Consider the following 26,600-nt stretch of genomic DNA (forward strand, 5'->3'; position numbering starts at 1 on the left):
ATTTGCAATGCACTGGTGGGAGCATATTTACAAGGAATGTGCTTCATGGGGAAAGGTCTTATAATGTAATATGGGAAAAATGACATTAGAGATACTGAAATGCCTTATAGAGAAGCATACACCATTATGTCCTTGTCATAAATTTGCAAACCATTACTTTTCCCCAAAAACGATTTTCAAATTATATTTAGAAAACAGTGCACATGTGGAAATTACTTAAAATGTCAATAATTCAAAATTTGTGATTCCTTAAATGCAATGTATCAAAAAAAAATATGTAAAAAATGATATTAAGGATTTGGAAACTACCACCAACTTCTAGTTTGTGGTAATTTGCGAATTCTTTTCAAAAAGCATTTTTTTTTTAAAAAAAAAAAAGGTCCCATATGACGCCCATACATGCCATTAGGGCATGTAGATGTAACATGTGCTCCCAAATTTCTTTTTCAGGGGTGCAGCAGGGTGTTCTTGAGATACCCCTGCACGCTTGAAAAAAATCCTATTTTGTGATGAGCTAATTGCTAATCACAACTTGCAACATTAATTCCTATGAGCCTCCTAGCCTATGGAAATGAATGGGTAATTTGCAATTAGCAATTTGCTCATTGCAAATTAGGAATAGTAAAGAATCGCTATTTATTCCTTAAAATTTGCTATTTATAATATGTAAAATATTTTGATGATACATATGGCAGTTCATCTGTAACAAGATAAGAAGCTTAGGGATAGATTTATGATGAGTGGCGCATCCCCAGGGATGTGACAGTCATCCTGCGCCACTGTTCCGCCACCCATGGTGTGCTGCATTTACAATGCGGCGCAGCATGGGGCAAAAAAGGCACAGATGCGTGACGCATCTGTGCTGTAAAGGTGGCACATTGCTGGAGTTGTATCGTAAGTGCGATGCAGCTCCAGCAAGGATCAGGGGTGCCCCATCTATACAATGCTGCGTCAAGACCTATGCCAGCTTCAAGCAGGCGCAGGGTTTTGAAGCAGCTTTCTCCTATCTGATTGTAAATGCGGCACACCATGGGTGGTAAAGCAGTGGTGCACATTAACTGGTGCATGCCTGGGGATGTGCCATTTAATATAAATCTGCACTTTAACATTTGAGTATGTGCAGGGGACACAGAGTCGTTGAGGCTTATCCAAGGTTAAGAACAGATGAGTCCTGTTCAGTGAAAAATTAGACATAGGCTTCACCTGCTCAGCATCGCTGGACATGGCTAAATAATAGCTGCAAAATGTTACTCTTGTTAAATAATTTTACTATTATAATCTGTGAGATTTGTCTCTTACTCTGCAACATCTCATTGTTGTTGTCTTTCTTTAAAGATAAAGACAACCTCAACATGAGCGACAATCTGCAATCAGTTGATTTTGACCTCATCATTGAACTTGTAATTGAAACATCAGTGGATGTTGATCCATTGGATGATTTAAATCCTGAGGATGAAGAAGAGCGTGATGAGGATGCAGATTTGTCCGAATTATATGATATAGGATGGGAAGCTGACCTGCTTGAGCCTTTGGAATTATAAACATTTATTTTTAAAATTTATAATCAATAAAAAGTAAAAAGGTAAACCGTTTAATTTAAAAATAAAGACACCTTCAAAAACAGGTTATGTGTAGTGTCTTCAATAAAATATTAAAATATGCTCATAAAATTAGATCAGATTCACATATAAAATAGCATAGGTAACATAAATATAAATCTCATTTCTTTTCTGCTATTTCTGTATTGTAAATTTGCAAGGACTAAAAAATCTTCTATTTAAAATGTCAAGTAGTGTGTTATGTTTTTGATCACTATTACTGATTTACTGTTTGATAATAATGTTTAATAACATTTTTATTATATTTTTCCTCAGATTCAACTATGCCTACAAAAATAAGAGAGATGAAGGCTGCAAAACGTCAAAGACAGCAGGAGAAAAAAAAAATGCAGCAGTCCTCTAACAAAAAGATTTCTCAAGCGATGAAGAAAGCACCGGGTAAGAGCTCTAAATATTTCATAAGAAATATTTCTAATAAAAAAAATATTAGTACAGAAAATGTTTCAATCCATAACAACACAAGTAAATCAAATGGAAAGAAAAGGACAAATGAAAATGTTACTGCTAGAGCAAGAGATAAATCTGTGCATGATAGTAGAAGGAAACAACAGTTTACGGAGATTCGTAAACGAATGTTCCGTAACAGGATAATTGGCAATTTGTTAAAAAATATTAAGAAAGGTCAACAGAAATTAGTTTTTTATAGGAGAAAAAAAAAAAGTTGAGAAAGTTATTGATCAGGCTTTTGAAATTAAACGTAAGTTATTTATTTTGATAATCAATAGAATTAGGAAGCTAAACAAGGCAATTTTTGATTTCAAAAGAAATAGTAGATGGAAGAGAATAGTTAATCGTAGTAATTTTTGTGAAGTTTTTTCTGGAGAATGGATACATAGTTCAAGCTGTGAGGCATTTTTTAATGAAGAGAGTTATTTCCAGGATAATGATTTGGTGCATGCAGTTGACATCAGTGGTCGTGCTTATGAAGTGAAAGATGGTTGTCCAGTTGAAAAAGAAAAACTTGTGACAACAGAGGCAGAAGAGTTGTTAGGTAATGAGGTTTTAGGAAGACGTGCTAAGGGTCCTGTGTACACCTGGAAGTGTAGTAGTATTTGCAGTGTGCGACAGGATTCCATCAATTTGCTTTGTGATTTTGTACGGTCATTTAACAAGAAAAGTTTGAAGCAGAAAATAAGGTTGTTGCAAGAATTAGATCCTTGCAGAGTGAGAGAAGTGACAGGTTTGCATGGTCATTCACTGGCTTGTCTTTCCAGGAGAGTATGCCAGAGTGTTTTTCATCATTTCAGGATGCTAGCAGTGCATCATAACAAAGTGAGGAAGTTAGTTAGACTGTTGTATTATGCTAAGAGTCCAGCAATTATGCTGAAACAATTATGCGCTGCTCTTTTGCATGGTTCTGAAATAGATGTGAAGAATATATGTGAAGAAATTGAGTTTTGTTACTTTGGAAGTAAAGAGGAGAATGTTGAAATTGAGCAAGAAGTAGAGGGTCATTTGGAAGATAGTGTACAGGTTTCCAGTACAGATAATTTCCAGAGGGAAATTGCGACGTTTGACATGAAATCAAGTGAGAGGCCTAATTTCACTTGTGTGTGTTGTAGACGCACTTATTATAAGAATCAGACTAAGTTAGTGGATTTATATGCAAAAAGTGAAAGGGAAAATAATAGTGAATGGAAGGATTTTGCAACATACTTGATGGTAGAAAATTGTTTTGATTTGGGATTGGATCAACGTGTGTGTACTTATTGTTGTAACAAATTAAAACAAAACCAGATGCCTGCTAGAGCAGTTCATAATAATCTGGAATTGGTTGAGATTCCTTCTGAATTGAAGGATTTAAATACTTATGAATCTATTTTGATTCAAAGTATCCATCCCTTTCAGGCTATTGTAAGAATGGAGCCAAAGACAGGGAAATTGCCTCCATCAGATTTACAGAGAGGATTAAAGGGAAGAGTTGTTTATTTGCCTCTAGATTTGAAGAAAAACATTAACACAATTGGAGTAGAAAAAGTGGAAGAGGAACCTCTGGTTATCTTAGTTAATGGGGTTCCGACAAAGAATAAGAAAATATGGCAAGATTTAGTAGATGTTAGGAAAGTTAAAAAGGCAACATTGTATTTGAAAAAAAATAATAAATACTATAAGAATGTATATGTTGCAGAAGAGGAAGTAAGTGAGGAAGAGGATAGCGATTTGTGTGCTGGTCAAATTGAGAAAGTAGAACCCTCTACTAGTGAGGAAATATATGAACATTATAGTGTTCATCCTTTGCATTCAAAGGAAGTCATGGGGAATGCTATTGAGTTGTTTCAAATGAAACAAGCCAAAGGGAGTCCCATTAGTGTTTGGGAGGAAAGTTTGGAAGCTCGGTGTTTCCCACAGCTTTTTCCAACAGGTCAGGGAGGAAGATATGATGAGCGACCTCATCAAATTCCTGCTTCTGAATACCGGACTTTGCGATTGTATGCAGGAGATGCTAGGTTTCGACAATGCATTCCTTATTTGTTTCATCTCCTGTTTGAAAGCGATCTGTCTGGACTGTCATATGCAGTGAACCACATCTTGAAAAGTGGTATACACATGCAAAACATCTCGGCAAGTGATTTTATGGATAAAGTGAATGTCCAAGATAGTATTTTGGAATCTCACCTGATTAATCTCATGGCGTGTCAGCGTGGTACTAATGAGTACTGGTACCGTCGTCATGGTGATTTAAAATGTATGCTGAGGAACTTAGGTACTCCCACATGGTTCCTCACTCTGAGTTGTGCCGAGTATGGCTGGGAAGACTTACTTCAATTTCTACGAGAGGCAAATGCTAACGTAGAAAACATCGAATTCAAGACACCCGGAGAACTGTGCTCTTTGGATCCAGTCAATGTATGTAGGTACTTCAATCATAGATTTGAAGCTATGATGTCTTTCATCATGAATAAGAAGAATCCACCTCTTGGAGAGGTGTTGGATTTCTTCTGGAGAAAGGAGTACCAAGCAAGAGGAGCTCCTCATATACATATGTTGCTGTGGATCAAGGATGCACCTAAATTTGGAACGGATCCAGAAGACTCAGTGATGAGTTTCATCCAACAGTATTCTACGTGTGCTGTTCCAAACGCAAAGGAGAAGAAAAGCCTAAGAGAAAAAGTTCTGCGTTTCCAAAGCCATCGATGTGGAAAGTACTGCTGTCGTAAATTCCGAAACAAAGACAAGTTCTACACCAAATGTCGTTTCGGCTTCCCACGACCGGTGATTTCTAAAGGAAGAGTAAACAGTTTGATGTCTTCGCTGCGACATAATGTGATGAAGAAATCACCTAAAAACACTTACAATTTGAAGAGGAACGAAGAGTCCAAGTATATCAACGACTACAACCCGGTGATTTTGTCCATGTGGAATGCTAACATGGATATACAGTTTGTGGCTGATAACTGTATGGCTGTGGCTCGGTATGTGACGTCGTATATCACCAAAAAAGAGAAGACAGAATTGAAGGATATGTGGGAGGACATTTCCCATGAAAAGAGCCTCAGCAAGAAGTTGTACAGTTTCAGTCTGAAGATGTTGTCGCATCGAGAAATCGGAGCGTACGAATGTTCTGACCGGTTGTCTTCAGCAAGTCTCTATGCCAAGTCCAGGAGTATCGTTTGGGCGAGTCTTGGTCTTGCTGCAACGCGTAATCGAGTTCTCAAACCTGTGCGGGAAATTGAGTATTTGGCGGAAAAGGAGCCAAACAGTACCGACATTTTGAAGACAAACATGTTGGATACATATTATCCAAATCGAAGCAGTCACCTAGAGAATGTTTGTCTGTATGAGGTTCTGCAAAATTACATGTTCAAGAGGAACATCAAAGAAGATACTGAGAAAGGAGTGTATGCTGTAATAGGAAGTGAGGGATGTCTGGTCAAGCAAAGAAAATGCCACTTGATAAACCATCGAAAATTGAGTGGCGAATCTCCTGAAAAAAAGGAGTTTTTCTATTTAGCACTTTTGCAACTTTTCAAGCCTTGGCGTGCAGAAGAGGAACTGCTTGGAGATTTCCTCTGTTACGAAGACTCTTTCAATGCCGCCAAGGAGACCATAGAATGTCCTGCTTTTCCCAAATATGTAGAAATGTTGAATGCGGAAATTGAGCAGGAAGCAACGATTGCAGCCGAGATTGCCAGAGACAGTTCTCAGGACAGTCAGAGTTCTGCTTCATTGAGTCAGGATCCACTAGGAGGACCTCTTATTGAAAATGAAGCTGCCACTGCTATGAATGAGGTGGAAAGAGCCATGGCACATGCTCAAGAGGATGCGGTTAACTTAGAAGAGTTGGAAAGGCAACTCAACGTTGAGCAGAGGAAAATATATGACGAAGTTACCATGCAAATTGATCATGGATTAAGTCATGATAAGAAAGAGTGCTCATGTACGTCTTTGAAGCCTGTCCGACTGTACGTGAGTGGAGAAGCGGGAACTGGAAAAAGTTTCCTCATTAAAGCAATTTCATGCTATTTGCAGGAAAGGACAGAGTCATCACTGTCTTGTGTTGTCACTGCTCCAACTGGACTGGCAGCACATAATATTAAAGGGATTACTTTACATCGTTTACTGATGCTGCCAGTGGAGCATGACAACAAATTAGAATATCACAAGCTATCTGGAGATGCTTGTTTTGAAGTTTCAAGAATCTTGAGGAAAATGAAACTTCTTATCATTGACGAAGTAAGCATGGTTTCCAATGTCATGCTTGCCTTTGTGCATTTGAGGATGCAAGAAGTTCTCAAAACAGAGTATGATGTGTTATTCGGTGGCAAACACATCATTGTTTTTGGAGATCTTCTGCAGCTGACACCAGTGAAAGGGCAACCTGTGTTCAAAATGCTCACGCATGAAGATACCAGGAAGTGCCTAGGCAGCATTGGCAACGTCAATATATGGTTAAACTTCAATTATGCTGAACTGCATGAAAATATGCGTCAGGCAAAGGATGAAGTTTACAAGACTATTCTACAAGATGTTAGAATTGGAAAAGTGACCGAGCATGGGAAAGAAGCTTTACATGCACGATTACTGTCAAATTTATATCCAGAACAAGATGTTGTGCCTGAGAATATTTTTCAGAAAATTACTGATAAGAAATCTGGAATATGTTTGATGCCAACTCTTGCAGAATGTGCAAAATTTAACAACAAAATGTTGCATTTAGAAAAGCAAGAGATTGTGAAAGTGGAAGCTATTGATAGAGTAGAGCATATGGGATCAACAATTATTTTGTCTGAGAATCTGAAAACAAAATTGGATTCATTAGAGAAGAGTATATCTAAAACTGCAGGTTTTGAAAAGACTCTGAATGTGTGCTTGAACTGCCGTATAATTTTAAGAAGGAATTTACATGTTGAAAGAGGTCTGGTAAATGGATCAATGGGTAATGTTGTTGATTTTGTGAAATACAGAAATAGAGATGGAATTGAATTTTTAAAAATTAAATTTGATGGCATTGAGGAAGTACAGCTAATTGCTCGTTGTTCTGCTAGATTTTTGCTTGTAAAAGACTTATATGTTCGCCGTAAGCAGTTCCCTGTTTGCTTGGCATATGCGGTGACAATTCATAAATCGCAAGGTTTAAGTGTAGACACTGCATTGGTGAATATTGGCAGTTCTGTGTTCAAGGAGGGTATGGCATATGTGGCATTGTCACGAGTTAGAACTTTATCGGGATTGTACTTGATTGACTGTGATGTCAGAAACATTTGTGCAGATCTAGATTGTGTTAAGGAATACAATAGGTTAAGAAGAGAGTATGCGCCACATTTGCCTCAGTTTCCTTTGTTTGAGAAACGTCTGGTAGGCCGGAAACGAAGAAATGAGAACAATACTGGGCAGGTTGTAGCAAAAAGAAAAAAAGTGAATGAACCTAAAATTACAAGCAGAAACAAAGAGGATTCTGTTGAAGATGTTGTTGGTTTTCAGTTTGAAAACAGTTCTGGTGTCAACTGCTATGCTAATGTAGTAATGAATGTTTTGTTTTCTCTAAAAAATGTAAAAGAAGAGATTGTGGTCAATTCTGATCAAAGATTTTGCAGTTTGTTAAATTCTGTGTTAGAGAAATGTACCACTGATAGAAGAAACATAGAAAGTGTGTCTGAAATTAGAAATCTGTTAGATAGATGTTCAGGCCAAACACAATTCTCTCAAAATATTCAGCAAGATTGTCAGGAGTTTTTAATGTATATGCTTCATGTATTACATGCTGAAGGTGTAGATGTAGATCAGCTGTTTGGGCTTTCTTATCAATGGCAGCATGACTGCGAGAACTGTATGGTATCAAGTACTACTAGTGTAGACTCAGAAAGATTTGTATATTTAACTTTGCCAGACAGTAAATCAGTCTCCTTTAATAAGCTAGTAAAAGCTGCTAATCACAACATGGAGTGTAGCCAATGTAAATCTGAAATGATGTCCACATTATTTATACGAACATATGGCCAGTACATCATTTTAATGTTCCAACGATGTAGGCCTGATGGAACAAAATTGACAACTTTAATAAAAAATTTTGTAGCTTCGCAGTTGTCAATATCAGGAAGGACTTTTGTAACTACAGCAATTATATATCATGACGGCCCTTCAATATCATCAGGACATTACACAGCGTATTTAAAGTCTAGAAATGGCTGGTCATTCTGTAATGATTCTGTTGTAATTTTCAAAAAAAAATTGCCGTATGACCTTAAAAACTCTTACCTGGTGTTTTTAAAACCAAAATTTTAGGAAAATAATCTCGGGATATGATCTGTGGAATTTCAAGAAGTTCTAATGGCTCCTACACAATTTGGCCTTGAGGATAAGTGTAGTTCAGAGACATAACTTCTAATCATAGGATTGGACATCATGGACATGTATGTGCAGTTTAAATGAGTTCAGAAAAACTGTTTCTTTTCATAAGCTAATTAAAGCAGCCAATCAAAACATGGAGTAGAGGGAATGTAAGTCTGCAATGCTGTCTACTGTTTTACATTACTTTGTGATTAAAAGTGATGTAGAGAATTAAATAATTGTAGTACTCATAGAGGTAGTGTAAGTCTGCTTCATATTAAGCAGTATCAGTGTCATACGAAATGTAGAACATGACTGAGCAAGAAGGGGAAGATATTACTATTCCAGGATTGTGAAAATGATCTTCAACATTTTAATTCTGAAAGTTGCGGGAATGCCAAATGATGGGATTGGTTAACAAGAAATCCAAGAGTTATACATGGCTCTGACAAAATTTGGCCTTGTGGAATCTTGTGGTAGAGAGCAAGAAGTCATTTATTGTATGTAACATGTTTTTAAAAACGATGGAGATTTTCTTTCAGAAACTGGTGGGCTGAAAGTAATAACAGCACAAAAGAGTATAAGCTATTCATAGGACATCCTTGGACGTCATGGAAAGTAAGTTAACTTTAAGGAGTTCTGATTTTTGATTTCTGATCTTGTATGGGTTTTTTAAACACAATCATTTTGATTGTGTTTTTTTTTCCCCGCTGTTACATGATGAATACCTTCAAGTCACTGTTTTTAGTGAATTTTGATACATTCTGAGAACAGCAAAAATAAACCATTTAACATGTATAATTAATTCTGTAATGTTTCCATTTATGATGTATATGTAGAACTGTGTAGAAGGCATGGAGAAGGTGAGGCTTCTGTAAGTGTCAAAGTTGTTGCATGCAGTGCTGCACTTCTGCGTATTCTTTGATATGCTAGACTACATCTGCACAATGAGATACCTAAGCAAAGGAAACAGAAGTGATGTGATTGTGAAATGAGCAAAATAAATTGCATGTATTTCAATTACATCACCTGTGTTTCCTATCATTACGAATCACATTGTGCAGATCAAGTTTAGGTCTGTCCAGGGAAACATAGGAGGTTTGGACTTTGTTGAAGATTGCAGTGGACATGACTCACTTCATTGGTAGACCTTCACATGTATTATGTCTTCTATTCTCTTCAACAACTTGAAATTTCATCTGCAACCCTGAGTAGGCCTCACCTGAAACAAAACTCTGGATAGTAGACATCTTATTGGCATCCTGAAGCAATTATTTTAAATTTTAGTGTCTTGCGACACTTTTCTGAGACAACAGCAATGCAAAAGATGCACCATGTTTTAAGATAGGCCTCACTTCATCTGCATCAAGATAGTGTTACTTTAAAATGTATATCTTTAGGACTGTGTAGCTTCTGTAAGTGTCAAAGTTATTGAAAAACTGTTTGTCCTTCAATCTTTGCCCTTGTCTTTTGTAATTTTTCAATACATGTTTTTATATTTTTCAAATGTTTGTTCTCTCTTTCACAGATTGAAAGTATAAAAATAAAAAGTGAGGAATTTAACGACAATTATAAGGTAAGTATTTTGTACTCTTTTCGTTACATTTCTATCACATTGAACTACTATTAGTTCCACTGCTTCATTTCTTTAATCCTCAGTTTCCTGCCTTTGCTACTTCCCTCATTCCTTTCTCTATTACCTACTTACTCAACTCCTTCCACTTTTTTTCTCAGTCCCTCTCTTTTCATAGTTCCTCACTCTTGTTCACTCACTCCGTCTCTATTACTCTTAGTGTCTTTGACTGATCACTGTATCACTATTTGTTCATAATGCTTTCTCTGTGTAGTTGAAGCACACTAAGGGGCATATTATGAATGCAGCCAATAAAATTATTGCTCTTTTTATTGGCAGAAAACTGGTGCAAAAGCGGCTTTAGCGGCAGTTTTCTGCCGCAAAAGCAGCTTTAGCGACACATTTCTGCCTATAAAAGCTGCAAAACTTTTATTGCCTATGTTGATAATATGCCCCTATGTTATTTACATTAGGGCTATATTGTCCAGTATAACAATCAAAATTGCTCTCCAAAGACACCAGGCAAAGCAGACGCTCCCTCAAACAGATCACCAAGCGCAATTTACCCTACTTACAATCTAGCCTGTTCTCTGTCGAGACTTTAGCAATCTTTAGAGCACAAGATAAGATTTTTTTACATGGAAGAGCCATACGTATTGCAATTCTACTTAAGAAACAAGCATTGGCATAGACAATAGGTCTCGCCTTTGGGACCTTATACGTGTTTAGCCATGCAACAGTTGATGTTGCTGCACCAAGGATATTATGCTGCATAACTAAAGACTTAGAAGGTCCAAAAGTCGATACCTATTGGCTATGCCAATGCTTGTTTTTCTTTCACTTCGTTATCTATTTTGTTTTTCACAATTATACCATCTTCTGTCTGTTCTTTGGTAAATAGATCTATTAAATAGTATCTCTTCTTTAGTACCTATAGCTGTCTTTCTTGAAACATCACTCTCTGTTTACTTTCCTTATACTTACTCTTTTTTTTTAAAAAGTTTTTTTTTTGGTTAGCTCCCGGTACGCGTACCGGGAAGCTAAACCGGAAGCGAACCAAAAGAAATAGAGCTTGCCAGAGTGCTAAACATTCTAGCAATTTTTTTGGAAAGGGAAGGTAGTTCTGAAAAGAACTTTTTTTTTTATATTTTTGTTGTTTTATATTTTTTTTGTATTTTTTGAACATTTTTTGTTTTTTTTGTATTTTTTGAACGATTTTATATTTTTTGGGGGGTTTTTTGGGGGGGGGAACAACAAAAAACAGGCGTTGAAAAGGGCTCAACAGGAGCAAAAAAAAATTACTGGGGGCGGTTAGGGCAATTATGATTGTCATAAGCCAGGTTGATGGCATTAATACTCATGTTACCACATGATATCAACGCACCACAGTGCATACAAGTATGTTTCATGTGCCCAAAATTCTCTTGGATGTTTGGCACAGTTTCCCGTGCCTCTGCTGGTGTCAATGATATTGACGATGTTGACCTGGCCACAGGAGTTGCTGTTGGGTTTTGTTCCATATCCCGTATTTCCGCCCGGCTGTAATTAAGTGGATGCTTCCTGGTCATGTGCCGATGCATGGTATAGTTCCCATAGCTATACTTTTTATCAGTCCCTCTTGATAATTTCTCTTTGCAGATGAGGCAGGTCACATACCTCGCATTCACTTTCTTTTGCCCTGGAGGGATTGAATAAAACTGCCAGATGAAACTGGCTTTCCTATGGGAAACCCGGGGCACCTCTTCCAAGAACTGTGGTTCTTCTCCCTCCTCTTCCTCCATTTCTTCCTCTTCCTCCTCAGTGTTGGTCATCACCTGGGGAGGTGGTCCTCTCTTCCCATGAGGAGGTGGAGGTGGTGGTGGGGGTCCACCAGCTGAAGCAACTACTGAAGCCATTTCTGATATACTAATGAAGGTCTTCCTCTCACAATGATGAAAGTCAGAGTGAGGAAAGAAGGAGGGGTTTTCATCATTTGGGAAAAACAATACTTCTCAACCAATGAAAAGTGTTATTTTTAGGTCACCTGACCTAGCCTTCCATAATTATGAAACTAAAAGTGAAATGAACCAATGAAAAGCTTTATTAACAAGTCACATGACTCTAACTTTCATGTTACGCGCTGCGGAACGCTCCCCGGTTAGCTTCCGGTTCGCTGCGCTTCGCGCCTCGGTCCGCGCCCGGGGACACTTCCGGGTGCGCTAACGCAGTACGTCACAAGACGCATTTCGCGGCAACGCGATACGTCGCGCTTTCGCGCCGCGGATCGCTTCCGGGGAGTTGCGTTTCGCGCCTCGGTCCGCGCCCCGGGGCACTTCCGGGTGCGCTAACGCAGTACGTCATAAGACGCATTACGCGGCAACGCGATACCGTAACTATGTTGATTTGTTACCGGTTCGCGGACCGGATCGCGGAATCGAATTGAGCTAACGGGAAGCTTCCCGGTTCGCGGACCGGGAGCGAAACAAAAAAAATATTTTAAAAAAATTATTAATAAACATATAAAATATATTTTTGGATTTAAAGAAGAATACATTTTACAGCTGTAGATATTAGCTTTTAAAAAACCAATGAAATTCACTGAAAAAACCATAGGTTATAGACCATATATAGTTAGGAATTAGCATTTACAAAACCTTGAAAATTCACTGAAAAAACCATAGGTTATAGACCATATATAGTTAGGAATTAGCATTTAAAAAACCTTATTTTACTCACACAAAACCATTGAAATTCCATATATAGTTAGTTGCACTAACTATATATCGCGCACCCGCAATCCACTGCTGATCATGTCACATATTACATCATTCATGACATGGTCAGTGACATCACTGATGACATCACTGATGACATCTCAAATGACATCACTGATGACATCACTGATGACATCTCAAATGACATCACTGATTACATCACTGATGACATCTCATTTGACATTACTGATCACATCACTGATGACATCATTCATGTGATAATACGATGAACCTCTTCAGACTCTAATATAACCTTAGATACACTCAGTGTAAACAGACACTCATAGACTGTCACTCATCCATGAAGTTACACACACACCTAGTCAGTCATGCAAACAATCAATCACACCTCCATTTCCTTAACTATACAGTTAAACACACCTTACTTATTCAAACATATACTAAAACATATTTACTCACTTATACAATCCTGGATACAAGTTCACAATGATCCATACAGCCACTCACACATTCACTGGCTCTTATGCACAGTTATTTATATATGTCAACTCTCACATGTACTGTATTTTACATATGTACTTACTTTGACATGTAGCACTGAGATATCTATTCACTCACCAATACAGTCATGCACACAGTCAACCGCCCATACAGCTGTTTCCACATGCACTTTTGAACCCATACATCTATGCAGAGAGTCATACACCTCCCAGCCACCCATACACACTCTCAGTCTCCCATACAAATACTTGGGCAACCAATCAATAACCCATATAGTTAATCATATAGCTACTGATCAACACATGCAGCAGTTTACAGAACAACAGACATAATGATGCACAAATTAAGACAGTTTAGTCACTAACCCATGCACTCAGTGAGACACATTTAATCACTCACTCATACAGTCAGTCACGCACCTACTAAATCCTTTGTTCAGACACTTCTACATCCACTCATTCTTCAATATGTAAGACATATTTTAACTTTACAGAAACATACAGTCACTGGATGTTGTCATCAGTGATGTCATCAGTGATGTCATTTGAGATGTCATCAGTGATGTCATCAGTGATGTCATTTGAGATGTCATCAGTGATGTCATCAGTGATGTCACTGACCATGTCATGAATGATGTAATATGTGACATGATCAGCAGTGGATTGCGGGTGCGCGATATATAGTTAGTGCAACTAACTATATATGGAATTTCAATGGTTTTGTGTGAGTAAAATAAGGTTTTTTAAATGCTAATTCCTAACTATATATGGTCTATAACCTATGGTTTTTTCAGTGAATTTTCAAGGTTTTGTAAATGCTAATTCCTAACTATATATGGTCTATAACCTATGGTTTTTTCAGTGAATATATATATATATATATATATATATATATGTATATATATATATTACCTACTGGCGGTCGCCAGTAGGTATATATAGTTAGGATTTTTTCTCTATGGGATTTTTGAAAAATCTATGTCAAATAACTTTGGCGTTTGTGGACGGAATTGGCTGAAATTTTCAGGAAAATGGCACATTTTGTTTCTGAGCAGCCCCTGAAAATTGGGGGGGGGGTTCGTCCAGGGGGGGTCGAGAAAAAAGGGGGGTCCCAAAACGTGTTTTTAACATTGAGTTTTCCATAGGGCGGTTGGCCTCACTTTTAGCCCGAACGGCTGAATGGATTTGCACGAAACTTGGCAAAATTGTAGGGACTGGTAGCCCGATGTGCCTTTTGTAGGTCTCAATATATGTGCTACAGTGGATTTTGAGAAATTAACGTTTAAAAAAAGATATATATCTGTAACAGCGGACCGGGCAGCGCTCCAGTACGCGTACTTTTCGCGCAACGGAGCTTTGTGAAACGAAGCTGATTGGTTCTCCGGCGTCTGTAAACATTCCAAACAGTCCGTAGCGGCCGCCATCTTGTCTCTCGGTAGGATCGAGAGACAAGAGGAGGGCAAAGCGAAGGGGCAAATGACCATAAGGGGGCATAGTAGATCCTCGCTGACCCCCTAGGTTTGATGTGGAGGTTTTAAAAGGGCCCCGCGGGGCAAAAAAAATAAATAATAATAATAATCAAACGGCTGAATGGATTTGCACGAAACTTGGTAAAATATTAGGGACTGGTAGCCCGATGTGCCTTTGCTAGGTCTCAATATATGTGCTCCAGTGGATTTTGAGAAATTAACGTTCAAAAAAAGATATATATCTGTAACAGCGCTCCGCTTCGCGTAACGGAGGTTTGCGAAGCTAATTGGTCATTCTGTCACTGGGCTATAGTTGGGCTACATCTGGCTGATATTTGGGCTACATTTGTTTTTTTTGTCTCTGGCGGCCATCTTTGGGCTACATTGGGCTACATTGGGCTTCATTGGGCTTCATTGGGCTACATTGGGCTACATTTGGGCTCCAACATATATATAGGCCAATGTAGCCCAATATATATTTTTCAAAGTTAATTTTCGTAAAAACCACTGGAGCATATATCTTGAGACATAGCAAAGGCACATCGGGCTACCAGTCCCTACAATTTTGCCACGTTTCGTGGAAATCCATTCAGCCATTCGAGCTAAAAGTGAGTCCAACCGCCCTATGGAAATGAAGGAAATGAATGGGTAATTTGTAATTAGCAAATAGCTCATCGCAAACTAGGAATGGTAAAGAATCGCTATTTATTCCTTAAAGTTCGCTATTTAGGAAATGCAAAAAACTTTGATGATACATATGGCGGTTCATCTCTAACAAGATAAGAAGCATAGGGATAGATTTATGATGACTGGCGCATCACCAGGGATGTGTTAGTCATTCTGTGCCGCTGTTCCGTCACCTATGGTGTGCTGCATTTACAATGCGGCGCATCATGGGGCAAAAACAGCACAGATGCGTGATGTATCTGTGCCGTAAAGGTGGCGCATTGCTGGAGTTGTATCGCAAGTGTGATGAAGCTCCAGCAAGGGTCGGGGGTGCCTCTGTCGCAGGGTTTCTGTTCTCACACAGAACTGTGGACAGAGGATTGGAACCTCGGCGAATTAGGGTGCCCCAAAACTCACCTTAGTAATCAAAAACCCCTTAGCAAGCTAGGTACAGTGTCACATTGGATATAACAAACTCTCAATGTTTAGACAATCCAGAATATGAACTTATAGTACCTCAGGATACGTGGAACTCATGAACAGTCGGTCGTTATATATTTCTTAGAAACCAGAACATGGAGTTAAGAAGAACACATGTGTATTTGAAATGTTTATTTACTAATGCCGTCTTCTCAGGCGTAGTATCTTAGATAATACAAGTACACATATTATCAGTAGCAAAATTACCAGCATAGTTACTAGTACATAAAAAGCGAATGGTGACAGTATGTTAACATGCTGTAAATGAATAAGAGTTAGCAACACTTATAAGCAGCCACGGGCCGTGGAGTGAGTTACGGTGGGGCAGGGAGGCGGGGAGGGGGAGGGGCAGGGTGGAGAGGGCTCCACCCTGCCCCTCCCCCTCCCCGCCTCCCTGCCCCACCGTAACTCCCTCCACGGCCCGCGGCTGCTTATATCTCACCCTCCCTAATACACATATTATATTATTTGCTAAGAAGGTCTGTTTGTGTTGGTTTAGGGCGTGCCCATACTTTAGTGTCTTAGATTTGAAGGAATCACATCAGCATACACCAGCTCTCTCATCATGTGAACCGCATCAACTGTTGTGTATGTGTGTTCGGCAAAGCAATATAAAACCCGCCTCATGCCCAGAATTGGCAGACTCTGCACTTATGTTATGAGTATGAAGTCGTGGAGATCAGACCTCATAACAATTCTGTATCGTGTTGTTCTTGAAACTTCAGCACTCGCTGTACAGATATAGTTTAACAAGCAAAGCAGATAGTAGAGCAATAACATATTATTCTCATGTAAACCACGATGAACTACTAGGTTGAAAGCTAAAGCAACAACTAAGTGTCGTGTGCAGAAGTTGCAAAAAAGGAAAAATGGCGTTTAAACCGGTAATGAGCCCATGCTAACTTAACACGGTGTAAAGATATCCAGGACCTAGATGACACCTCCCCATGATCCGGAAACGAACTGAATAAGATAATAGAAGTGCCATCTCATGAGAGCAGATTGCAACTTTATATGTGGACGGTCCGCAAGGTAAAACATTAAAAACTAGGAAAATTTAATGCTAAAGAAAAATAAAACAGCCAAGTACTTTATCGAGTCTTAAGCCAATAGGCAAGCTAAATAATAAAAACTTGACAAATAAGTCAATGAATTGTCAATGAAATGCTAGTACTCAGCATATCAAACATGAAAAAGGTCTATGACATAACTGTGTATGCAAAATAAGCTGCAACAGCCTCCAATAGGAAGTCACCGTCTTCATCCGAAAAGAGTTCAGCCATCCAATTTAAAAGCGGAAAAGAACATACGTGCTCTCCCAGCACCGGATCCTCTATCACCATCAGAGGACAGCTCGGTGGGTTTTCAAGAAAGCTCTGTTCCAAGAAAGACTGTGTTGCCGCCAGTAAATTCCAGGGACCAATTAGTCCATGCATCAATGCCACAGCCATAATCCTTTCGCCAGGACAAACCAACTCGTGAGTAATGATAGGAGTCATCAGCTGATTAAAGTCGACGTCAGGAGAAACCGGTCCGCAGAGACACAAATCAATGGCCCAATCGAAATCACAGGTCAGGCAGTGAAATACAGGCTGGACACAGGTGAAGTAGGAGAATCGAAAAGATAATCCATATGCCGTGCTTAATATCGCCAACGGCATTGTGCCATAATATTCTAGCATGCGATTGCGGAACAGTGTCAGCAGCTGCAGGGCGGGAGCTTGCACAGGAGGGACATCCATATTTAAAAATGTAAAAAAGCACAAGAGCGTCCGCTGGTAATGCAAGTAAAAATGGGAATCCACGAAGCAGAGTGGAAAAAATAGAATGAAAGAAAGCAGGGATGACTCCAAAGATTTTCTCAAATGAAGTCACGAGACCACTGGTAACAACTTTAAAAAAGTGCGCCAGGGCCTTTGTGGAGGACGCGTTAAAGATAGTCCGAACCATGTCGCTGAAATGCAAAGGCGAATCAGTATTTAAAAGGGTCTGCACCTCTGTACGGGTGTTCGCTATGTGAAGCACGAAAGTTTCACGGGCCGAACTCAAGGCCACCTCTCTCTGAGACAAAAGAGCTCTTATTCTTGCCATGCCGTTGAAATGTGCTCCCAAGGTTGGTATTTGTGGCCAGATTGAAAACTCCCTATGTTCATGTGTGGGAGGAAATAGAACATTTCTGCAGCAAATAACCCGTTCACTTACTGTTACGATAAAAGGAATACTTTTAATTAACCCAGAACAATCTTCATTATTGAGCATCAAATAACTACCATTTTCCAACAACTTGAACGTGGGGATGATAGCAGGAACTGGCGTGCCTTGCAACACGCAAGCCATATTTGGTCGGTGTTTGTTGCATGAACCGTGTAACTGTATGTGCCTACACATTAGTGAATGATCTGGCGTCTCAGTGCATTCCTCTCCATTCAGATAAACTTCTTGATCATCTTTGAAACATCTGTATGTGTATGGAAGCGACCAGACCTCATGAAGAAAAGCACTACCTAAAGGTTCATAACGACCTATTGGTATATATTTCATACAATTTGAAAACTTATATAAAGCAAAAGGCAGCGTTATTAAACCGTGGATAAGGCACGTTGCCAAAAAACCCGCAATCCTCTGCTGATGATGTCACTGAGCATGTCATGAATGATGTAATATGTGACATCATCAGCAGTGGATTACGGGTAATAGTATCTCTAGTTTACTCCCCTATAGCTGTCTTTCTTTTAACATAAGTGTCTGTTTCCTTCCCTTATACTTACTGTTCTTTTTTTTAAAAAAAATGTTGGTTCACTTCCGGTTCGCGTACCGGCGAGCGAACTGGGAAGCGAACTATGAGAAATAGAGGTTGGCACAGTTCCAAATATTGTACCAATTTTTTAATAACGGGGAGGTAGTTCTGAAAAGAACTTTTTTTTATATTGTTTTTGTTGTTTTATATTTTTTTTATTATTTTTCTGAACATTTTTTTACTTTTTTTGAATTTTTCTGAACAGTTTTATATTTTTTGGGGTTTTTCTTGCAGGGGGCAATGAAAACGATTCATTGTAAAGGGCTCAACAGGAGCAACAAAACAAAAAAAAAGTATTTAATATTTGGGGCGTTTCGTACAAACTTGCATATGATAGTCAATAGCTCTGTTGATCAGAGTGATGCTTCTTTCTCCGTAGCAAATGAATCCATTGCAATGTACGCAGACGTGTTTTACTTCATGAAATCTCGTTTGAATATTTGGCACCATCTCCCTGCCCTCTGGTCCCGTTACTTCCGGTACAACAGATCTTCTGGCCATCATAGGGAGATTATCTAGGTCGTTACGAAACTGTGCAGCACTGTAGTTGTTAGGATGCCACCTAGTCATATGGCGATGCATTGTGTAGTTTCCGAAACTGTATTTTTTGTCGGTCCCTCTGGACAGTCTATCTTGACATATAAGGCAAGTTACATATCTTGCATTTACTTTTTTCTGACCTTTGGGAATTTTAAAAAATTGCCAAATGAAGTTTTCTTTCCGGTGAGACGTCCTGGGCTCCTCAGGCAAAAAGTGCCTCTCTTCGTGCTCGTCGTCCTGTTCCTCTTCTTCCTCTTCTTGCTGAATTATAACTTGAGCAGGTGGTCCACTCTTCCTTGGATGTGGTGGAGGTGGTGGGGAAGCACCAGCTGAAACTACTAAAGAAGCCATTGCTCACTGGTAACAAAGGGTCTTTCTCTCACAATGATGAAAGTCAGAGTGAGGAAAGAAGGAGGGATTTTCATCATTTGGGAAAAACAATAGTTCTCAACCAATGAAAAGTGTTCATTTTAGATTATATGACCTAGTCTTACATCATTAGGAAACCAAAAGTGAAATGAATCAATGAAAAGTGTTATTACCAAGTCACATGACCTGCTGTGTTTACGTTAAGCGCTTTGCAGGGCCTCCCGGTTTGCTTCCAGAAACCTGTGCTTTGCGACTTGGTAAGCGTACCAGTTCGCTAACGTAGCACGTCATATGACGTATCACGCGACAACGCGAAACGTCATGCGGACGGGAGGCGTCACGATGTTGTTTTCTAACGCGGCAGTTGCGGTAAAGAAACGTTTACCGGCTCGCGGTCTATTTCGCGGCATCAAGGTCAGCTAACGGGAAGCTTCCCGATTCGCGAAGCGGGAAGGAAGAAAAAAAAATATTTAAAAAAATAATTATTAATAAACATTGTCATCAGTGATGTCACTGACCATGTCATGAATGATGTAATATGTGACATGATCAGCAGTGGATTGCGGGTGCGCGATATATAGTTAGTACAACTAACTATGTATGGAATTTCAATGGTTTTGTGTGAGTAAAAAAAGGTTTTTTAAATGCTAATTCCTAACTATATATGGTCTATAACCTATGGTTTTTTCAGTGAATTTTCAAGGTTTTGTAAATGCTAATTCCTAACTATATATGGTCTATAAACTATGTTTTTTTCAGTGAATTTCATTGGTTTTTTAAAAGCTAATATCTATAGCTGTAAAATGTATTCTTCTTTAAATCAAAAAATATATTTTATATGTTTATTAATAATTTTTTTTATTATGTTTTGGTTCGCTCCCGGTGCCGCGACTCGGTACGCGAACCGGTAAACGTTCCGTTTGCGCAACTGCCGCGTTAGAAATCAACATCGTGACGTGTCGCGGAAGCGCGACGTATCGCGTTGTCGCGTAATGCGTCTTATGACGCGCCGCGTTAGCGCACCCGGAAGTGCTCCGGTACGCGAACTGCGGCGCGAACCGCAGCTCCCCGGAAGCGATCCGGGGCGCGTCGCGAAAGCGCGATGTATCGCGTTGCCGCGGAATGCGTCTTATGACGCGCCGCGTTAGCGCACCCGGAAGTGCTCCGGAGCACGAACCGAGGCGCGAAGCGCAGCTCCCCGGAAGCGATCCGGGGCGCGTAACATAAGCGTAACAGGTCATGTGACTTGTTAATAAAACTTTTCATTGGTTCATTTCACTTTTGGTTCCTAATGATGTAAGGCTAGGTCATGTGACCTGAAAATAACACTTTTCATTGGTTTAGAACTATTTTTTTTCCAAAATGATGAAAGCCCCCACCTTTTTTCTCACTCTGACTTTCAACTTTGTGAAAGGAAGACCTATTTTGCTGAGTAGAAAATGGCTTCAGTAGTAGCTGCAGCTGGTGCACCCCCACCACCACCACCACCACCATCAAGGAAGAGAGGACCACCTCCACAGTTCCTTCCCAACACAGAGGAGGAAGAGGATGAAGAAGAGGAAGAGGAAATACAGCCAACACAGTTTTTACGTGAGGAGCCCCGGATATCTCACCACAAAAATAGTTTTATTTGGCAGTTTTTTTCTTTTCCTCAAGGACAAAAAAAAGTAAATGCTCGCTATGTGACATGCCTCATATGCAAAGAAGATTTATCTAGAGGCACAGATAAAAAGTATAGTTTCGGCAACTATACTATGCACCGTAACATGCAGAGGTGGCATCCACTGAATTACAGCAGGGCAGAGATGCGTGACCTGCAAGACAACCCACCAACTCCTGTGGCCAGGACATCGGCACAGGTAACTCTGTCGGGGCCAGAGGCACGGGAAACAGTGCCAAACATTCAAGAAAATTTTGTGCACATGAAGATAGTGTGTATATATTGCGGTAACCTACTCTCATGTGGCAATATGAGTATTAATTTGATAAACAGAGCCTATGAAAACCACAAGTGCTCTAAACGCCCCCAAAAATAAAAAAAATTTTTGCTCCTGTTGAGCCCTTTCTAATGCCTGTTTTTCGTTGTTCCCCCCCCCAAAAAACCAAAAAAAACATAAAATTGTTCAAAAAATACAAAAAAAACAAAAAATGTTCAGAAAAATAAAAAAAATTATAAAACAACAAAAACATAAAAAAAAAGTTCTTTTCAGAACTACCTCCCCTTTATAAAAAAATTGCTAGAATGTTTAGCACTCTGGCAACCTCTATTTCTTTTGGGTCGCTTCCCGTTCGCTCCCCGGTACGCGAACCGGGAGCGAACCAAAAAAATTTTGTAAAAAAAAAAGAAGAGTAAGTATAAGGGAAGTAAACAGAGAGTAATGTTAAAAGAAAGACAGCTATAGGGACTAGACCAGAGATACTGTTTAATAGATTTATTTACCGAAGAAAAGATGGAAGAGGATATAATTGTGAAAAACAAAATAGATAAGAAAGTGAAAGAAAAAAAGGAGAGTAGAAGAATAACAAAGAAGAGTTTCTTAGAGAATATGAGTGAATGTTCAAAATAAGATTAAAACATGTGGAATAACAGAGAGAAAAAACAGAAAGCAGAAAAGAAGAAGTAACAGAAAAAGAATAATTGAAACAGCAAAGAAATCTAAATAACATAGGGGCATATTATCAACATAGGCAATAAAAGTTTTGCAGCTTTTATCGGCAGAAATGTGTCGCTAAAGCCGCTTTTGCGGCAGAAAACTGCTGCTAAAGCCGCTTTTGCAGCAGTTTTCTGCCGATAAAAACAGCAATAATTTTATTGGCTGTGTTCATAATATGCCCCTTATTGTTCTTCAACTACACAGAGAAAGCATAATGAACAAGTAGTGAAAGAGTGATCAGTCAGAGACACTAAGAGTAATAGAGACGGAGTGAGTGAACAAGAGTGAGGAACTATGAGAAGAGAGGGACTGAGAAAAGGAGTGGAAGTAGTAGAGTAAGTAAGTAATAGAGAAAGGAATGAGGGAAGTAGCAAAGGCAGGAAAGTGAGGGTTAAAGAAATGAAGCAGTGGAACTAATAGTAGTTAAATGTGATAGAAATGTAATGAAAAGAGTACAAAACATTTACCTTATAATTGTCGTTAACTTAGTCACTTGTTATTTTTATACTTTCAATCTGTGAAAGAGAGAACAAACATTTGAAAAATATTAAAACATGTATTTAAAAATTAGAAAAGACAAGGGAAAAGATTGAAGGACAAACAGTTTTTCTAAAACTTTGACACTTACAGAAGCTTCTGCTTCTCCAGGCCCCCTACACAGTCCTAAAGATATACATTTTAAACTAACAGTATCTTGATGCAGATGAAGTGAGGCCTATCTTGGAACATGGTGCATCTTTTGCACTGCTGTTGTCTCACAAAAGTGACGCAATGGCAGCGCAAAAGAGGTGCACAATCATCATAAAACTGTTCCTAACATTTTAAATGATTGTTTCAGGATGGCAATAAAGTGTGTCCTATCCAGACGTTTGTTTCAGGTGAGGCCTACTCAGGGTTGCAGATGAAATTTAGGCTTGTTGAAGAGTACAGAGGAGATAATACATGTGCAGGCCAACCAATAAAGTTCAGACCTCCTCTGTTTCCCTGGACAGGCCTAAACCTGTCCTGCACAATGTGATTCGTAATGTTAGGAAACACAGGTAATGTATTTGAAAAACGTGCAATTTCATTTGCTCATTTCACAATCACATCACTTGTGTTTCCTTTGATTAGGTATCTCATTGTGTAGATGTAGTCCAGCATATGAAAGAGTACGCACTGCATGCAACAACTTTGACACTTACTGAAGCCTCAGCTTCTCCATGCTCCCTACACAGTCCTAATTATATACATTTTAAACTGACGGTATCTTGCTGGAAATGAACTGAGGCCTATCTTGCAACATGCTGCATCTTTTACACAAAAGTGACGGAACAGCGGCGTAAAAGAGGCACACAGCCTTCATAAAACTGCCCTTAACATTTTAAATGATTGTTTCTAGATGCTGATAAGGTGTAACCTATCCACAGATGTGTTTCAGGTAAGTCCTACTCAGGGTTGCAGATGAAATTTAGGCTTGTTGAAGAGTATAGAGGAGATAAGACATGTGCAGGCCTAATAACGAAGTGAGTCATGTCCACTGCACTCTTGAACAAATGTCAGACCTCCTCTGTCTCCTGGAACAGGCCTAAACCTCATCTACACAATGTGATGTGTAATGTTAGAAAACACAGGTAATATAATTGAAAAACGTGCCTTTTTTTTTGCTCATTCCACAATCACATCACCTGTGTTTCCTTTGCTTAGGTTTCTCATTGTGGAAATGTAGTCTATCATATGAAAGACTATGTAGAATGTGAGCACTGTATGCAACAACTTTGACACTTACAGAAGCCTCAGCTTCTCCATGTCTACTACACATTTCTAAATGTAGATCATAAGTACAAAGAGTACAGAATTAATTAGACATGTTAAATGGTTTATTTTAGCTGTTCTCAGAATTTATCAAATTTCACTAAAAACAGTGACTTGAAGGTATTCATCATATAACAGCGGGGAAAAAAAACACAATCAAAATGATTGTGTTTAAAAAACCCATATAACATAACCAATCAGAAATCAGAACTCCTCAAAAGTAACTTACTTTCCATGACGTCGAAGGATGTCCTATGAACAGCTTACACTCGGTTGTGCTGTTTTTATTTTCAGCCCGCCACTTTCTGAAAGAAAACCTCCATCGTTTTGAAAAATATGTTACATACAATAAATGACTTCTCGCTCTCTACCACACGTTTCCACAAGGCCAAATCATGTAAGAGCCATTTATAACTCTTGGAATTCTTGTAAGCAAATCCCGTCATTTTGTATTTCCGCAACTTTCAGAAAGAAAACGTTCAAGATCACTTTCACAATCCTGGACTAGTAATATCTTACCCTTCTTGCTCACTCATGTTCTACATTTCCTATGACACTGATACTGCTTACTATGAAGTAGACTTACACTACCTCTATGACTACTACAATTATTTAATTCTCTACATCACTTTTAATCACAAAGCAATATAAAACAGTAGATAAAATTATATCAACCACTAGAATCATTATACGCCAGTTACCTACCCTAAATTCTCTTTTCTGAAAACAGAAAGTAAGAATATTTTTAAATAAAAAGGCAACATTGTATCGTAGTCAAATGGGAATAATTTCCGAAACAGCAAATTTTTTTACATTTTCAATAAGCTGTGTAATAAGCGGATCTTGTCAAATGACCATCATGCCATATAATAGCTGCAGTTACAAATGTTCTTCCTAAAATCAACGACTGTGTAGCCACAACATTTGTAATTAAAGTTGAAGACTTACTTTCATCAGGTTTATATAGTTGGATTTTTAAAATGACATTATAATCAAAAGTTTGGACCAATAATCTAGACAGCATTGCAGACTTACATTCCCTCTACTCCATGTTTTGATTGGCTGCTTGAATTAGCTTATAAAAAGAAACAGTTTTTCTGAACTCATACAAAGTGCAGTTATTTTTCCATGACGTCAAGTGTTATGGTAAGAACACCGTTTGCTTTGGGAAATACTCTGTTGTCCTTCAACTAATCTCTGCCCACCACTTTCTGTAAGAAAATCTTCTTTTTTTCCAGGAACTATTTAAAACTCAAAAATAACTTTTGACTCTGTACTACACTTATCCTCAAGGCCAAATCCTGTAGGAGCCATTAGAACCTCTTGAAATTCCTCAGAGCACATCCTGAGATTCCTTCCCTAAAATGTTGGTTTTAAAAACACCAGGTAAGAATTTTTAAGGTCAAAAGGCAATTTTTTTTTGAAAGTTAAAACAGAATCATTGCAGAATGACCAGCCATTTCTAGACTTTAAATAAGCTGTGTAATGTCCTGATGTTATTGAAGGACCGTCATGATATATAATTGCTGCAGTTACAAAAGTCCTTCCTGATATTGACAACTGTAAAGCCACAAAATTTTTAATTAAAGTTGTCAATTTTGTTCCATCAGGCCTACATCGTTGGAACATTAAAATGACATACTGGCCATATGTTCGTATAAATAATGTTGACAACATTTCAGACTTACATTGGCTACACTCCATGTTGTGATCAGCTGCTTTTACTAGCTTATTAAAGGACACTGATTTACTGTCTGGCAAAGTTAAATATATAAATCTTTCTGAGTCTACACTAGTAGTACTTGATACCCTACAGTTCTCGCAGTCATGCTGCCATTGATAAGAAAGCCCAAACAGGTGATCTACATCTACACCTTCAGCATGCAATACATCAAGCATATACATTAAAAACTCCTGACAATCTTGCTGAATATTTTGAGAGAATTGTGTTTGACCTGAACATCTGTCTAACAGATTTCGAATTTCAGACACACTTTCTATTTTTGTTCTATCAGTGCTACATTTCTCTAACACAGAATTTAACAAACTGCAAAATCTTTGATCAGAATTGACCACAATCTCTTCTTTTACATTTTCTAGAGAAAACAAAACATTAACCACTACATTAGCATAGCAGTTGACACCAGAACTGTTTTCAAATTGAAAACCAACAACATCTTCAACAGAATCCTTTTTCTTTTTGCTTATAATTTCAGGTTTATCGACTTTTCGTCTTTTTGCTACAACCTCCCTACTATTGGTCACATTTCTTCGTTTCCGGCCTACCACACGTTTCTCAAACAAAGGATATTGAGGCAAATGTGGCGCATACTCTCTTCTTAACCTATTGTATTCCTTAACACAATCTAGATCCGCACAAATGTTTGTGACATCACACTCAATCAAGTGCAATCCCGATAAAGTTCTAACTCGTGACAATGCCACATATGCCATACCCTCCTTGAACACAGAACTGCCAATATTCACCAATGCACTGTCTACACTTAAACCTTGCGATTTATGGATTGTCACCGCATATGCCAAGCAAACTGGAAACTGCTTACGGCGAACATATAAGTCTTTTACAAGCAAAAATCTAGCAGAACAACGACCAATTAGCTGTACTTCCTCAATGCCATCAAATTTAATTTTTAAAA

Source organism: Lissotriton helveticus, chromosome 2_1 (assembly GCF_964261635.1).
Source record: "Lissotriton helveticus chromosome 2_1, aLisHel1.1, whole genome shotgun sequence".
Taxonomy (NCBI): Eukaryota; Metazoa; Chordata; class Amphibia; order Caudata; family Salamandridae; genus Lissotriton; species Lissotriton helveticus.